Source organism: Notechis scutatus, chromosome 1 (genome assembly GCF_049901735.1).
Source record: "Notechis scutatus isolate UNSWTSFEM ecotype Mainland chromosome 1, rNotScu1.2, whole genome shotgun sequence".
NCBI classification, from domain to species: Eukaryota; Metazoa; Chordata; class Lepidosauria; order Squamata; family Elapidae; genus Notechis; species Notechis scutatus.
The window spans coordinates 185508896-185525236 of NC_142009.1; the positions used below are offsets into that span (position 1 = coordinate 185508896).

At 40.0% G+C, this 16341-nt stretch overlaps 1 protein-coding gene across 7 annotated transcripts in view; it reads left to right on the top strand.

The window, feature by feature from the left end:
* Positions 1-16341, top strand: part of ZNF385B (zinc finger protein 385B) — a 279989-nt gene that overhangs the window by 137885 nt on the left and 125763 nt on the right. The window contains exon 1 of one of the 7 annotated variants that reach the window (XM_087949654.1): positions 2888-3000. The exons of 5 other annotated variants lie outside the window; for them this stretch is intronic. The gene's annotated coding sequence lies outside the window, so the exon portion shown is untranslated. Of the gene's footprint in view, positions 1-2887; positions 3001-16341 lie in introns of those variants that run through there. One more of the 7 variants, XM_087949653.1, reaches the window with a different exon arrangement.

Sequence of the window (16341 nt, forward strand, 5' to 3'; positions counted from 1 at the left end):
AATGAAGCTAGACAACCTATTTACCCGTTGGATCATCTTTTATCAAGATTTACTTAACTAAAGGGAATGACCATTGGCAGGCAAAAAAGCAGAATGAGTGGAAGCAACGTCCCATTTCCTGCCAGTTTGAAAATGGCAGGGAGTGAAAGAAATCATAATCCCATGTCTTTACCAGTGGTGCTACTGCAGCCACAAATTTGCTAATACAACTGGTCTGAAGATCCTTGAAATTTCAATTCCATGAGAATCATAGGTCTCTGTTTTTGTACAAATTTTTAAAATTAGCATATTTGAGGCACCTTGATTTCAAAATTGCTGCCTATGATGCACTGATATCAGATTCCTTGATGCCTTCAACAATAACAACTTCTAAAGTCCTTAAAAATTCAGGGAGATATATTCATAAATCTGTCTGGCTACATCCAAAATATGGACCCATGGCTACTGAGAAAATGAAACTTGGGAAAGTTGTGGCTGCTTCAGTGCTACTGGTTGTTGCTGTGCTGCTAGGCTGTTGCTGCAATCACATCATTTTCATTTTTAATGCCCCGTAACAAATTTCCGTCAGTCTCACAATCTTTTGCTCTTTCCCCCATCCAGCAGCAGCCACTTACTTTCTGGAAAGGGGAAGAGAGGATTTCTAATGTTCCCTGTCAGATTTGCACAGGGAAACTCAATGGGGAAACTGGTAAGAAGTCGGAAGTCACTTCTATCCGTACTGCTTTTTTTTGCTGAACCTTAGCTATTCTGTTTTGCTGTTTAGGTAAGGAAATATCTCTGAAATGATCCAACAGGACACAGGTTGTCTAGTGTAGTTCTAGAATTAGGGAAGTCCAGTCAGCTGCAAACCTCACTGGTGTCCATTCCCTGGTAAACACCAGATGATAATAGGAATGTGGTGGCTCGAGTGGTCGGGACGCTGGGTAGGAGGTTAGGAAGCCTGCGTTCAAGACCTGAAAGTTGCAGTGGGATGGGGTTGAGCTCCCACCCTTCACTCCAGCTTCTGCCAGGAAGATGAAATAAGTCCCCAAATGGGTGTTCCCAGGGCAACGGTGATGTTACCAGCTAATCCTTTCGACCCCAGAAACGCCTCTGTGCTTCTGACACGAGTGCAAAAAACCCAGATGATAATGCAATGTTTATTTTATTTATTTAGTTAATTAGTTTGTCAAGCATGTATGAGAAAACAGGTATATACATAATAAATGAGTACAAATAAATGGGAACAGTAGGACAGGGACGGTAGGCACGCTGGTGCGCTAATAATGCATAATAATAATAATAACAACAATAATAATAATGCAATGTAGTTGCTATTAGAATATTGCATTGTGTGAACCCTTCAGTTGTGGTTTGTAACCATATATGGTAGTTTAAAATATTTTCCAAACCCAAATAATTATTAAAAATAAAACCTGATGTCAAATCTATGACTTGATAAATTATATGAGGCCAGTAATTCTAATCTACTTGATATGGGTATTGTGACAATAAAATGGATGACGGAAACACTCTGTAGAAAAGTAGGATAAAAGTAGTTAATTATGTTTGAATGACCCATGAATTCTTATAAGGTTGAGGAGGATATGTTTAACAAAACATTGGAAAATATCCATAATGAAAGGCTATTCAGTTAACTATCTGATTCATTAGCCAGTTTATGTGATAGCCTTTTCTATGTAATAGTAATCTGTGATGCAGGAAAATCACTCTTTGTCTGTTGTCTCCATAACAACAGAGAGCTTTTACAACAAAAGAATAGCCTCTGAAGTTGTTACCCAAAAATCTCATGTTCAAGTTATTGTTGATAGCAACGCAACAAATGCCAGGACAAGGCTTACAAGGAGACAATAATAGGCACTGCACAGGTGTGTGAGTTATTTCATGCGATGCTTTTATAGTAGAAAACATACCAGAGAATAAAGGCATATGATCCTGATATTAATCCAAATGATATATGAAAATGAGCTTAGGTACAATAAGAAATTGTTGTATAACTTCTGTAAAATAAATAGATTGAACAATTGTTGCTATAAACAGTGTATATATTCCCCTTTAGAGTAAGTTCTCAGACTATGTGGATAGAAGTTATCAAATATATACATTAAGAAAGAGATACATATGAACCTTGGTGTGGCTCTATTAATGTAAAAATTATTGTTCATTTTTGATGTAACTTTGATAAGTATGTATAATACTGTATAAGCCAAATAACCAACTGTTTCTTACAAACTTAAATTATCTTAAACACAAATTTCATATTACATGAATTTTTCTTCTTTTGCTCCTATTATAATAAGATATATTACATTATTAATAGTCTGATACCTGAGTATCTTTAAGAGCTTTTTCCTAGAATTCCAAATTTCTCTCTCTCTTCATCTTTAATTTATAAACATTATTCTTAGTTCTGTTTGCAACCTTTTGGCAAGTTGAAAGGGGAATAGAATTCTGTTTCACTTCTTGTTTCCCATGATTAATTTTTGTGTTTAAAGTTTTCTTTCATTCTAGATTAAGTGGGATACACTTTTGATTTTCTTATGAACATCAGCCTCTTACTAAAAACAATGACAATAATCTGACTGAATGTTAGTATTATTGCACCAGGTTTGGGAAACACCTGGACTTTGGCTGGCTTTAGTAAACAAATATACATAGATGTAGATATAGAAATAAATAAAAATAATATAGAAATGCAGATGTGATCTTCAAAAAGTGTGTCTGTTTATTTTTTTAAAGATCAAACCTCTCCAGATCTTCAGTTATGCGTGCATCTGTTTGCCATGCAACCTCCAATTAACCCTGACGTAATATATAAAGCATGTTGCTTGTTCATGTGATGAAGGGAAGTTATTATTTGGCAAGTATCACCCGCAAAGGCTTATTTTCCAGTACAGTCTAGTACATAATGCAGCCAAAGGCAGAACACCTTATTTTCAGCTGCCTCCATGTGATTTTCATCTTGATTTTGCGGATGATTACAGCAATAGCATTTGCAAGGTATTTTTAAACAAAAGGTGTATCTAACAATTCATAAGTTTTCATTCTTATTGCTCAATTCCACTTTGTCTTACATAAAGATGTAAAAAATGGAAAGTAGTACTAGAGATGAGTCTGTTTAAGAATTATTTTACCCATATGAGGTGTCTGTTTTTTCTTAAAAATAGTAAATATTTCACAATATATATTGTATGTAAATTTGGGAAAATGTTTATACTCCACAAAGTTAATAGAATTGCAGGAGTTTTTGGTATGGCAAGATTGATTCATCAAGTTGATATTAAAATTTCTCAGTATTAATATGTATTGCTGATCCAGTTTTTGTTACAATTGAATATCATTCAATTCATCATTCATTTTATGTGGATGGATATATATTAAAAAGACTGAATATCTTGCCATTACATACGTGAAGTTTAATATTTTTTTTGTCATTTTGCAACATATGAAATAATCCTGTACTAAATCATCTCTGACAAAACTCGCTCTAGTTTTTGTGAGGATTATTTTTTAAGTAAAAAAAATCCTCACCTAAATTATGGTACAGCTGCTCTTTAATCATAGTATTAATATTGTTGTTATTTATTAAATTGTATGCCACCCAACTGCCAATTACTTTAATGTTCCGGATTAGTACAAAATTAAATTTTATCTACCTCAATAAGTTTTTTAAATTCCTTTATGTCAGGATCATCAGCAAAAAGAATTATTTCTTGATAGGTATGCTTCAAAGTAAAAGGAAACTTCTTAAAATGTAATATTATTAAGAAGTTCAACTAGATTAATAAAAACTAGTACAAACTAATTTAGAGAAAGAGAAGAGAATGGAAGGAAAGAATAAAGCATAAAAGAAAAGAGAAAAAGAAAAAAGATAATAAAAAATGAAATATATAAAAAATGACTTTCAACTGTCATCACAAGTGTAAACAAACTCAGTAACTCTTCATCCTCCATAAAACAGATATCTCTTTATCCCATATCCCATCCCTTATCTATAAGCAAATCTCTAAAGCATCAACTTTTCACTCTAGATATCAGCAAAAAGTCTATAAAAGGTTCTCAGAACATTGCAAAAAACAAGATTTATTTTAAATTTGCTCAACTAAACCAACTTTATAGTTCTTCCTTTTACTTCTAACAGTTCTCATCTTTAACTCAATCAAATCTTGTATGATTTGATTTCTCTTCAATACCGCTTCATCCAGGGGTGGAATCCTACTAGCATAACAACCGGTTCGGTGAGTGCGCGTGCACACTATTTCCAAATTACTGGCTCTGGCAAGCATTCACCTTCTCCTGCTGACGAGCAGCACTCAGCGGTGCCGCGCAAAGCAGCTGAGGAGGACAAAGCATGGAATAAAGCATAGCCTAGAACCCGGGCAGGCAGGTGGGCCAAATAGAAGACCAGAAGATGGTCGCAGCGAACCGGTTTGGTGTCAGCTGCTCTTTGCAGCCACTGGTTCTGTAGAACCGGGCTGAACCGGTAGAATGCCACCCCTGTCTTTATCCCATTGATTAGCTTTCAAGGCTTAAACAAGCCTCTTTTGTAGATCCAACAAGAAAACATTTTTTTCAGGTCATTTTCTTTGCTTACCATTTGTATTTCTCTGTTAATTTTTTTAAAACTTCGGCCAGTTTCTTTTGTATATTTAGTAAATGCTCTTTTTCCAAATTATTCTCTTGGCCTGTCATTTGTAGTTCCACATTCTATACTTTATCTTATCAGTTAAAATTTGGTTTACATCTATCCTTTATTAACATCTTTAAAACATGGCCTATTCCTAGAAGCAGACATCATTACCAACGGCATTGATATTGTAGTTATTAACTTCTGGATCAATTCTTCAATATTTTCAATGTCATAACATTTTGTATCATTCTAAAAGTCAGTATTAACTGAGAAAAGTTTTTTTCTGTCTTTCTTTCTGCTTAAAATCTTTAGTTCACTCTAGGGTCCAGTTTCTAAATTCATCATTTATCTTTTGTTAAGACTGGCAATTGCCAGGATAATTGAAATAAATATGTTTCCCATGATAACTCATTTATTTTTCATGGTTAATTCCACAAACTTACAATATAAGCCAGCATTCCAATTTTATTTGCTCCTTTGATCTGGTTATAACTTTCTTAGATCAAAAATGTATTTAGCTTTTTGCTATTTATTTCCAATTCTTTAAGTTCTTAAGGTTGTAATTAATGTTTATTTTGTTTGGAGTTGAAGATAAACTCATTGGATGAAGACTTTTCAAATCTGTTGTTCCAAAGGTTTTTAATTGCTCAGAATACTTAACAGGCAATTTTTGAAACTGATTAGAAAGTGAGGTTTGACAATTTAGTGTCCTTTAAAAAGCTCAGTTACCATTGTGAATAAGATGAATGATCCTATCATCTTCCGGTGCTCAAGTGCACAGAAAACTGTTATCCTATGGTCTTCTTGCAAGGTGTAGCCATCTTAGCACATGTGGCTGATCTCCTGCCCCTCTACTTTTTCAGAGAGGTTTAAGAATTCAATCTACTCACTGGTGTTGTGATCTATGCCATGGCTGTTTTAAGTTCACCGAACTGCCCCGGAAGTCAAAGTTAAAAGGAAAATTAAGAGTATTTTATCTTTGGAAATCACTCTATGAATCTTAACAATAGAAACAGATTTTAACTCATCTCCAGCTACTGAACCACTAAACAAGTTTCACTAAATACCGAAGTATTTTTTTAGACTTAGACTTAGAATGACTTAATAAAGTCACTTTGAATATACACTAATCGGCATACATTAAAATGAAATTTCATTGCATATAGCTGTCAGAGTCACCACCTCCAATATACACTATTCAGAATACTTAACAGGCAAGTTGATTTCCAAAAAGATTCATCCAGACTGACCAACCAATAATTGGGATGACCACATTACAGTGATTTTTCTTTTCAGGAACGAATTAACAGAAGGCTTAGCCACAGAAATGAAATATGTATACATTTAAATATTGGTGTGTCTGGACATTTCCTATGTTGCCCTTATGCATCATTCCCTGTCCTATTTACAGCTGTGTGAAAAAATTCTGCACACTTTCAGTTTTAAGCTGTATTTACATGTTTAATCAACTTTTCATTCAAAGAAACCATGCAAAATTAGTACTTTGATGAAAATTTCTGTAGTCAGATTGAGATGCATATTTTTTATTAATATAACCAAAGTCTTTTAAAGGTTTTGAGTGAGTTTATGTGCTAAAACAAACACAAGTTGAATTTTCGAGAATGTTAGGATTGAAAGTGGCCAATCAGCAGCGAGCTTTGGCTGACCAATCAAAATGCACAGAGGCTAAATCTATGAGCCAATCAATGTTGTCATACTCTCTGACTATAAATAGGCATGAAAAGCATCAAGAAATTTAATTTAGCTCTGGCTGCGGGCAAGGATGAAGGCCTTTGCTTTCACCAGTACTGAGCAGCAGCATTGCATCATTGTGCTTCATGAAGAGGGTTACTCCTGTACAGAAATAGCCAAGAGAGTGAAATGCCATCGCACCACAGTGAGCAGAGTGGTTGAAAAATACCAAATAACTGGTTCAGTTGTTGACGGGCTCCGCTGTGGAAGACCAAGAAAGTCAACAAAATGGCAAGAGCTCTGCAACACATTTCAATGGCTGATGGGAAGCTCACCTCACCTCAGATTACAAGAATTTGGGGTGAAACATGTGATGTAAAAGTGTGCACAAGCACAGTGCATCGCAAACTGCTTGCCAGAGGGCTCAAAGGCTGCAGGGCTCGAAGTAAACCTTTGCTCACAGACGCTCACTACTCTCTTATTGACTGGGAATCAGTGCAATAAGTATGTCAGAAGATTTCCAGCTGAAGAATTTGGGCCGTACTGCCTGAATCTATCTGTGAAGCATCCATTGCACATAATGATCTGGGGCTGTATCGCTGCTTCTGCTATTGGTCGGATACAAATCGTGCAGGGAATCATGAATTCCAAGCAGTATGTTGAAGTCCTGGAAAAGACCATGCTTCCTTCAGCTCAGCAACTTGTAGGGAAGGACTTTTACTTCCAGGATGACAACGCTCCTTGTCATCGAGCCAAGTCCGTCCAGAAGTGGATGAAGAAGCATGGTGTTCAACTCCTGAATTGGCCATCTCAGAGCCCGGATTTGAACCCAATTGAGAACTTGTGGGCCAAGACTGGTTACGAAATAAGCAAGAAGCATCCAGAGACTAAGCAGGAGCTGATTGAATCCATTATTGCAGCCTGGCACCACATTGTCACCAAAGATCACGTGCAAAGGCTTATACACTCTATGCCGAAGCGATGCCGCCTGGTGATAAGCAATAAGGGCTGGCTAATTTCATATAGTAACCATGTTTGGTTACCTAAATGGTCCTTTTCAGGGCCACAAGCAAGAAAAATGTTAAGAAAACACTAGCATCGGCCTTAGTAATTGTAACACATATGCCAATGGATATGCATCAGTTAATCTGTTTTCATAGTCATTATAAGCATCCATTGTAAGCATACAAGAAAATTCACAATCCCCATCCAAACAGCATCAAATTGCAAAAAGCTTATGCTTTTCACTTAAAAACCACCAGTATTTATTTAAATATAACAATATTTGCATAGCAGTTAGCATAAAATGTCATAAAATCAATGGCCTATCAAAAAATGTCATAAACCGTAAAGCATGCAGGACTTTTTCACACAGCTCTACAAGTATTAACTACATAGAACAAGGCATGGTAGGATAGTTCTGCTATAAAATCAGTGAGGATCACCTGCAGTTTAGCTCCACTTCTTACCTCTTGGCAAATTGGATACCATTTTGAATTGCATCAATGTTGAGCTTTTTATCTGCAATTGCCCAATACATCCCTGAAAAGTATGTAGCTTATAATTAGTTTAAAAACTATAGTTCATAAAGTACCCAGATACTAGGGGCAACATACCAATCCCTCTGGCACTACTATGTAGTCAAACTTTCCATAACAAGAAACAAAGGGAGTTAAGTTCATACTCCTTTTCATGTGGATCATATTTAAGCCACTCGGTGGTCTAGTTTGGTAACAATGTATATTTAACATAGTAATCCCCACTAATAACAGTTTGGGAGCTAGAAATCACAGGCTACATGCAGGCAACGATCCTTCTTCTCAGCAAAAAAAAAAAAAAGGTAGAAACACTAATGGTAGCTAAAGCTTTTCTGTAAATTGTTAAATTGTTAATTCCATCCTTTAGGCAGATCAACACTATATTTGACATTGCACAGTGACATTTTGCAAGAATCTGAGCTCTAGGGGATAGGATTGTGATGCCACAGAATTGATGGGAGCAGATCTATGCTTCCTCTTTTCCAAGCGTATAATCATAGTCTGTATTTTTAGCAGACAAGATAAAAGAGTCCACTTGCTAAAGGGTGGTAAATAATTCTCTGAAATCTGTGAACTGTTCTTGTCCAGCTAACTTCGTCATTAACCTAAGCAGCAATTTTGTTTGAAAACTGGAGTTGCCAGAAGTTTTTGTAATATGCTATGTGAGAACAATGCTGATCAAAGTCAACATAAGTGGTCATTTCTGGCATGAAGGCTCCCCTCCTCTGATACACTGTGTGAGGCGTAAGTAGGAATATGTGTTAATTCTTAAATATTACAATTTGCTGTTTCGTTATGCAATGATATATGTCATGCGAAGGATCAGTTTAAATAGTTGTTACTTGCCAGGAGGGTCAAATTGATACTGTTGTTAAAGACCCATATCATGAATGCGTCCTTAAATGCTACTTTATTGATCTTTTCATAATTCTTGCAGTTCAAAAAGTCATGTTTGCCTAATGCAACAATAGGTTGAGATAGCAGCTAAAAGTCTTTTTTTTAATTAAGATTTGCTGCAGAGATTAAATATTTTGAAATGTTTATGAATATAAGAAATTATAATTTCATTTCATACCTAAACACATCAGTGTCAGAAAAAAGGACATAATTATTTTAGTTTCCTGCCTGTTGCACAGCATGCAAATGCATTTTGTGCCTTTCCCATTTTCCCCTCAGCCTTTCTGTCTGTCAAATCCTAGGGCAATGTTTCCCAACCTCAGCAACTTTTAAGATGTGGGGACTCACATGTTAGCTAGCAATAAGTGCACCCATCTTAAAGTTGCTGAGATTGGGAAACACTGCCCTAGAGGGACAGGCCTCATGAAAACAGTCATTAATAAGGGAGGCTGAAGTTGTGCTTTATGCTATAAAAAAAAGGCTTCTTCAGGTCCAAATCACAAACACGTCCTGTTGTCTAGAGGTCTCTCTCCCACAATGACTTTATTCTTGTCCCTTCAGTTGCTGTTGAGTATTAATTCCTGCTAGGATATGTTTATTTTTATTGTTCTTCAATTTATTTTTATGATATGTAGATTTTTGTGATTGCTTGTGATATTATAATGTTTTATGATACTCTTTTATTCTGGGTGGTTTTATTCTCGTTACTGATTTTTATTTATTGGATTCAACCATTGATTGCATGAAGCAACCTTGTAGACCAGAAACATGTGGTATATAAATAAAGTAAGAAAATCAAATGAACACATATTATTCTGCTATTAGTGCAGCTGAATTCTTCTACATTTGCTTTCTCTTTTGCTTGATATTGGAGTGATATCGGTGCATGGGTGCATCGGTGCACTTATTCTCCTGTTGGTCTGTCCAATGTATGTGGCTGGGCAATTGTTGCATGGTATTTCATAAACTCCTTGGTTTTCAGACCAACAGGAGAATAAATGCAAGCATCGCAGAAGACAAGAATGCAGTCAGAAAGAAAGAAAATACTTCCTCCCTTTTCCAGCACCTTAAATTTTGAGGGAACCAAATTAATCTCCAATACTGAACACTTCAACAAGAGAATAATCAGGGAAGCCATCGAAATAGAGAAACACCCCCACAACATGAATAAACAGGACAACCAGAGGTCTGGAAACTAGCCTTTATCAACAAACGAGTCCCAGCCATGAAAACCAACACCGGACCCAAAACAACACATGACACCACCACCAATCTCCCTCACCAGACTCAAACCCAAACCCATCCCATAGACGAAAGGCAACCTGTCCAGAAACCAGACCATGGCTGCATCACCAGCTGCCACACACCCTGACCCCCAAACTAAGCAAACTGACACATGCCATGAACACATAGCCAGACTTCAAACTCAGAGCCAAACCAAAACCCGGAATATTACATCACAGCCATCCGCTCAGGACATCACATCTCAGGAGGTTACACCACAAAACCTCAGGATGTTACAACACAGCCAACGACCCAGGAGATTACAGCACGAGACCCAGGATGTCACAACAATAGAACTCAGAAGGTCATCACACAGCCCATTACCCAGGTCGTTACAACACAGGAGGCTGATAGACACACAGACAATACCTCAGCCACACAGGTTCTTACAAAAAAGCCAACCAATCTACAAACATCAACTCCATCAACCAATCAAGAAATAACAACACAGCCAACCAGCCCGCTTACCACAGAGCCAGCACACCACACCTCCCCACCAGTATTTATAGAGAGACGGCAGCTCCGATCACGCTTTGCTTGCACAAGTACGAAGTCGAAAGCACCAGCCTGAAGATGGCGAGTGGGACCTCATCAAAATGTTGCCAAGATACTCTCAATCTTACACAGGAAAAGACCCGAACACGCCAAGACCTGCATATATAAAAGCAGACACAGGAAGACCCTGGACATCGACCAGTTTCATGTGATCAACGACGAAAGAGGAAATTTGATCGTCAACCCCAGAGACGCTGCCGAGAGGTGGCGGCAATACTTCGAGAAGATCTCCACCGAGGAGTTCCCACACCCATGAACCCCGCGAGGTGACCCCGTCGAAGGTCCAGTCTCAGGAATTCACGCCAGCGAGGTCACCGACGCCATCAAGGCCATGAAAAACGGTAAGGCAACAGGACCAGACGACATCCCTGCCGACTTCTGGAAAAAGGCACTACCGGGCTCGGCATTGTGGCTGTGCGAGCTGTTCAACAACATCGTCTCCACGGGAAAAGTGCCACACGACTGGTACCACAGCACCACTGTTCCGATCTGGAAGGGAAAGGGCAGCCCAGCGGACTGCTCCAACTACAGACCGGTCAGGTTACTGTCACACACTATGAAGATCTTCGAACGCGTCCTCGATAAGCGCATTCGGGACATCGTCGACATCAGCGTCAACCAGGCCGGATTCATCAAGAACTGCGGCACCACCGACGCCATCTTCGGTGTGCGGATGCTGATGGAGCTCACAGAGAGAAGAAAATCCCGCTCCACACCGCTTCTTGGACTTGGAAAAGGCTCGACCGAGTCCCTTGCACGATCTCATCTGGTACGCACTGCGAGATCATGGCGTGCCCGAGCTGCTCGTACAATGGGTCCAACTCCTATACAGATGTCACAAAAGCCGTGTAAGCGGCAGCTGGGATATCAGAGGAGTTCAATATCACCGTCGTGCGTACACCAGGGCTCTGCTCTCTCACCACTGCTGTTCATTCTGGTGATGGATACAATTGCACACACGACCTGTACACGCCGCCCCATCTATGCCGATGATGTGTTCCTGGCCAACCTGCGCAAGGCTGAACTCGAGTACCTAGTCCAACAGTGGCACGACCGCCTCGAGCAGTTCGGGCTCCGGCTGAACCTAAAGAAGTCCGAATATCTGACCACTGACAATAAACGACAGGCTCCATCCACGTGAACGGGCAGGAGCTACCGCGCGCCTCCACCTTCAAGTACCTGGGAACTACTCTTGGGGAAGAAGGCCTACTACAAACTGAGGTGGTAGCCAGGATCAACGCAGCGTGGGGCAAATGGAAGTCCGTCACGGGCGTCCTCTGTGACAAGAAGATGCCGATGCGTCTGAAGGCGAAAATCTATAACTCTGTAGTGCGCCCGTGGCCATATACGGGCGCAGAGTGCTGGCCGGCGACCAAAGAAGCCAAATGCAGACTCCAGACAATGGAGATGCGAATGCTCCGATGGTCGGTAGGCCTCACCCTACTCGATCGCGTCAGGAACGAAGAAATGCGTAGACGGTTCAACGTCGTGCCCATCCCCACGGTCATGAGGCAGTCCCGGCTACGATGGTTCGGCCATGTGAGTCGCGCTAACGAAGAATCCATCATCAAATCTGCAATGAAGGTGACTGTCGGAGGAGCGAGACCGCGTGGTAGACCTAAGCAACGCGCTGGATGGACACGATCAAGGCCGATCTAGAGATCGCGAAGGCAGACCCGACATACGTGGCAGACAGAGAGGCGTGGAAGCAGTACTCAAGGACATTAGCGGACCTCGCCAGGCGCGAGACAAATGCTGAAGAAAAAGAAGAAGAAGAATATATATATATATATACATATACATATATATATATATATATATATATATATATATATATATATATATATATATACATATATATATATATATATACATATATATATACATATATATATATATACATATATATATATATATATATACATATATATATATATACATATATATATATATATATATATATATATATATATATATATATATATATATATATATATATATATATATATATATATATATATACATATATATATATATATATACATATATATATATATATACATATATATATATATACATATATGTTTTCTTAAGTTTTCATGGTACTTACATGTATGGTGTTCGGCTTGGTTGGGTATTTTCCCACGTCATTGTAGTTCTTTTAAAGTTGTAGCAACGTTTCAGCAGAATCTCATCTGCCATCATCAGGCTTCTGTATTGTGTCCGTCTGTGAGTCAGACTTTTACAGTAGTTTCAGATTTGAATTTGGGGCAGCCTATTGCTGTGCCAGAATGGTTTTTTCTTCATCCTGATTGGTTGGGAGTCTTGGTCTGTGTTTATTGGTCTCGGAGTTTGCTGTGTTCTGCTTGATTGGTGTCTCTAATATCTTCTGTCTGTTTTTGGCTCTTTTTGTATCTTGATTGGCTGGCAGCATTGTGTTGCTTTAATGGAGGCCTTTAGTGCAGCTGGCGGGTAAATGGACTGCTATCATTAGTTAGGAAGCTGGGTTTCATCTGGGTGCCTGGTTGGGGTGTGCATGAACAGAAGAGATGATTCCACCAGGCTGTCAATCATTTGGAAGCCTGCACTCACAAACAAAAAAATCTCCACACCACAAGCCAGGCAAACACCTGGGCACAAACAGATCCCCCCTGATACCTCCAGCTCAAACACACCCCAACCAGGCACCCAGATGAAACCCAGCTTCCTAACTAATGATAGCCGTCCATTTACCCGAAGCCAAGCTGCACTAAAGGCCTCCATTAAAGCAACACAATGCTGCCAGCCAATCAAGATACAAAAAGAGCCAAAAAACAGACAGAAGATATTAGAGACACCAATCAAGCAGAACACAGCAAACTCCGAGACCAATAAACACAGACCAAGACTCCCAACCAATCAGGATGAAGAAAAAACCATTCTGGCACAGCAATAGGCTGCCCCAAATTCAAATCTGAAACTACTGTAAAAGTCTGACTCACAGACGGACACAATACAGAAGCCTGATGATGGCAGATGAGATTCTGCTGAAACGTTGCTACAACTTTAAAGAACTACAATGACGTGGAAAATACCCGAACCAAGCGAAGAACATACATACATATATATATATATATATATATATATATATATATATATATATATATATATATATATATATATATATATATATATATATATATATATATATATATATATATATGTTTTCTGAGGTTCTCGCGGGTATTTGTATGTGGATCTTTGGTTATTCGGGTTTTCTCCCGCGTAAGATTCAAAGTATCTAGGCAACGTTTCGACGAGGTCCCACTCGCCATCTTCAGGCTGGTGCTTTCGGCTTAGTGCCAGTGCAAGCAGTGTGTGACCGGAGCTGCCATCTTTCTATATATACAAGTGGTGGGGGATGGTGTGCTGGGCTGGTTGGCTGTGCTGCAGCCTCTTGATTGGTTGATGGAGTTGATGTTGGTATAATGGGCTGTGTAATGGCCTTTTGTTGTAGAGATATCCTGGATCTTGTGCTGTCATCTCCTGGGTCGTTAGCCTCTTGTGTTTTAACGGCTTGGGTAATGGGTTGTGTGATGGGCTTGTGAGTTCTTTTGTTGTGGTATCCTGGGTCTTGCGTTGTAATCTCCTGGGTCGTTTGTGTTTTGATCTCTTTTCGATTAGCCTCCTGTGTAGTAACAGCTTGGGTAATGGGTTGTGTGATGACCTTGTGAGATTTATTGCTGTGGTATCCTTGGTCTTATATATATATACTTTCACTCCTGGAGAAGCGTTCTACTTTCAACCGTATGGGTAGGCATCACCCCTAAGTACAAATAATAATAACAATAATAACAACAATAATAATAACAATAATAATAATTTTAAAAAATTAAAGTTAGAGGCACGAGAATCAGTCCTCCACAATGGAAGGTGACAACGTCTTCCGCTTCAAGACAAATAAGTCCTGAGATAAGTCAGTGGGCCCCAAAAAAGCTTCTAAGCTGGCGGATAAGGATGCCCATAGACGGCACCAAGCCTTGGAAAGGCAGTTGCAGAAACGGGCCAGGAAGGCAGACAAGATGGCTATGACACAACAATCGGATCAGGGCCCAAGTACATTGTTGGGGCCCTTGGACTTATCCCCCCAGCCCAGACAGGCTATTTCTGGACAGCCTCCCAAAGGCATATCTCCTCCAATGAGCACTGCCTGGCGAATCCCAGAGGCAACCTTCACCCCTACGGCCGCCGGTTTAAGACAGGAGGACGGATTACCTGAGACTATTCCCATCGAAATGAGGCAATGGATGGAGATGGCCATACAAAAGTGCATTGCGGCTGGAGTTCAGCAATCCATCCAGACCAGACACTTTTCGGCTACTTCGGAAGCGGGATCCCTGTCTGCTCGATCCTTTGCGCACATGGGACATCATCAAACTCAGCTATTCCCCAATATTCCTGATATACCAGTCCAGGGTCTTTGGGAGGAGGTGGAATTAGATGACCAGGATGTTCCCATGGAGGTGGGGTCGATCCATCAGATGGACTTGGGGTTGTCAGAGGCTGACCCACTAGAACGAGGAATGTCGGATGACGAAGGCCTCATTCCAGACCAACCTACCTTTTCTGGCCTTTTTCGTCTGCACCTCTTTAAATCTTTACTGTTCAAAGCAAAAACACCACTAAACTAGGCGCATCAAGCTCTCATCCTTTGTCAACAGGGTCTCAGGACGAATCCGAGGATCTAATATTCTCACAACCGGCTAATGAGGCAGAAACTATTCCTGTCCCTCGTATGTTTGCTGAATTAGTACAAAATCAATGGGCATCAGCAGCATCCTACCCAGCCCCAACAGGGTACGATAAACGATATTATAATCTGGCAGCAGAATTTTCAAATTTTCTCAAAATGCCGGAGGTGGATGAGCCCACTGTGGCACTGGCCTCTTCTTCAACCTTTCCCAATGAGGCCGAGGAAGCCCTGAGACTGGAGGAAAAGAGAGCAGAGTTGGCACTCTGTAGGGCGCATGTTTCTGACGCCTGGGCCATTAGGGCAGCTACAGCTGCATCCTTTTTTACACGGTCCTCCCTATGATGGCTCTTCCACTTGAGGGATATATTGCTGGCGTCAAATGTCAGAGCCCACCAGGACATTGCTAAGATTATTGCAGCGGCAGAATTCTCCACCAATGCCACATTTAATGCAGTCAAATTCTCATCTAGAACCATAGCATCTCACGTATCAGCATGGAGACTGCTATGGCTCAGACATTGGCAGGCAGATACCAAGCATAAACGCAAGCTGGCAGTGTCTTGGAGCCCCTGCTTATTGAGAATAGAAACAAGAAAAAAGTGCTTCCCCCTCTTTTTCGGAGGTCTGAAAAACAGAACGCCCCAGTCGTTTTGAAGGGGTTCCTTTCGGGCCTACTATCAAAGCCCATACGTTCCCAGATCGCAGAGAACATCAGGCTATAGGCCCAGTTTTAGACAGGATAGGTCAGAATTTTCCAATAGAGGTCAGCAAGGAGGCCAAAACAGAAGAAACCGCAGAGGTACCAGAGGCCAATTTTTTCATCACCCCAAGTGAGTCCTTGACAGCAGCTCCCATTGGAGGGTGGCTAAACTTGTTTGCTGATCAATGGGACAGCTCCACCTCTGATGCGTGGGTCAGGGACTCTGTTAGGTTTGGTTTGGCGCTAGAGTTTCAATCCTCCCCCGAACTTTTTCATTAGGAGCCCTAGGTCCACGGAACCCATTAAGAGAGAG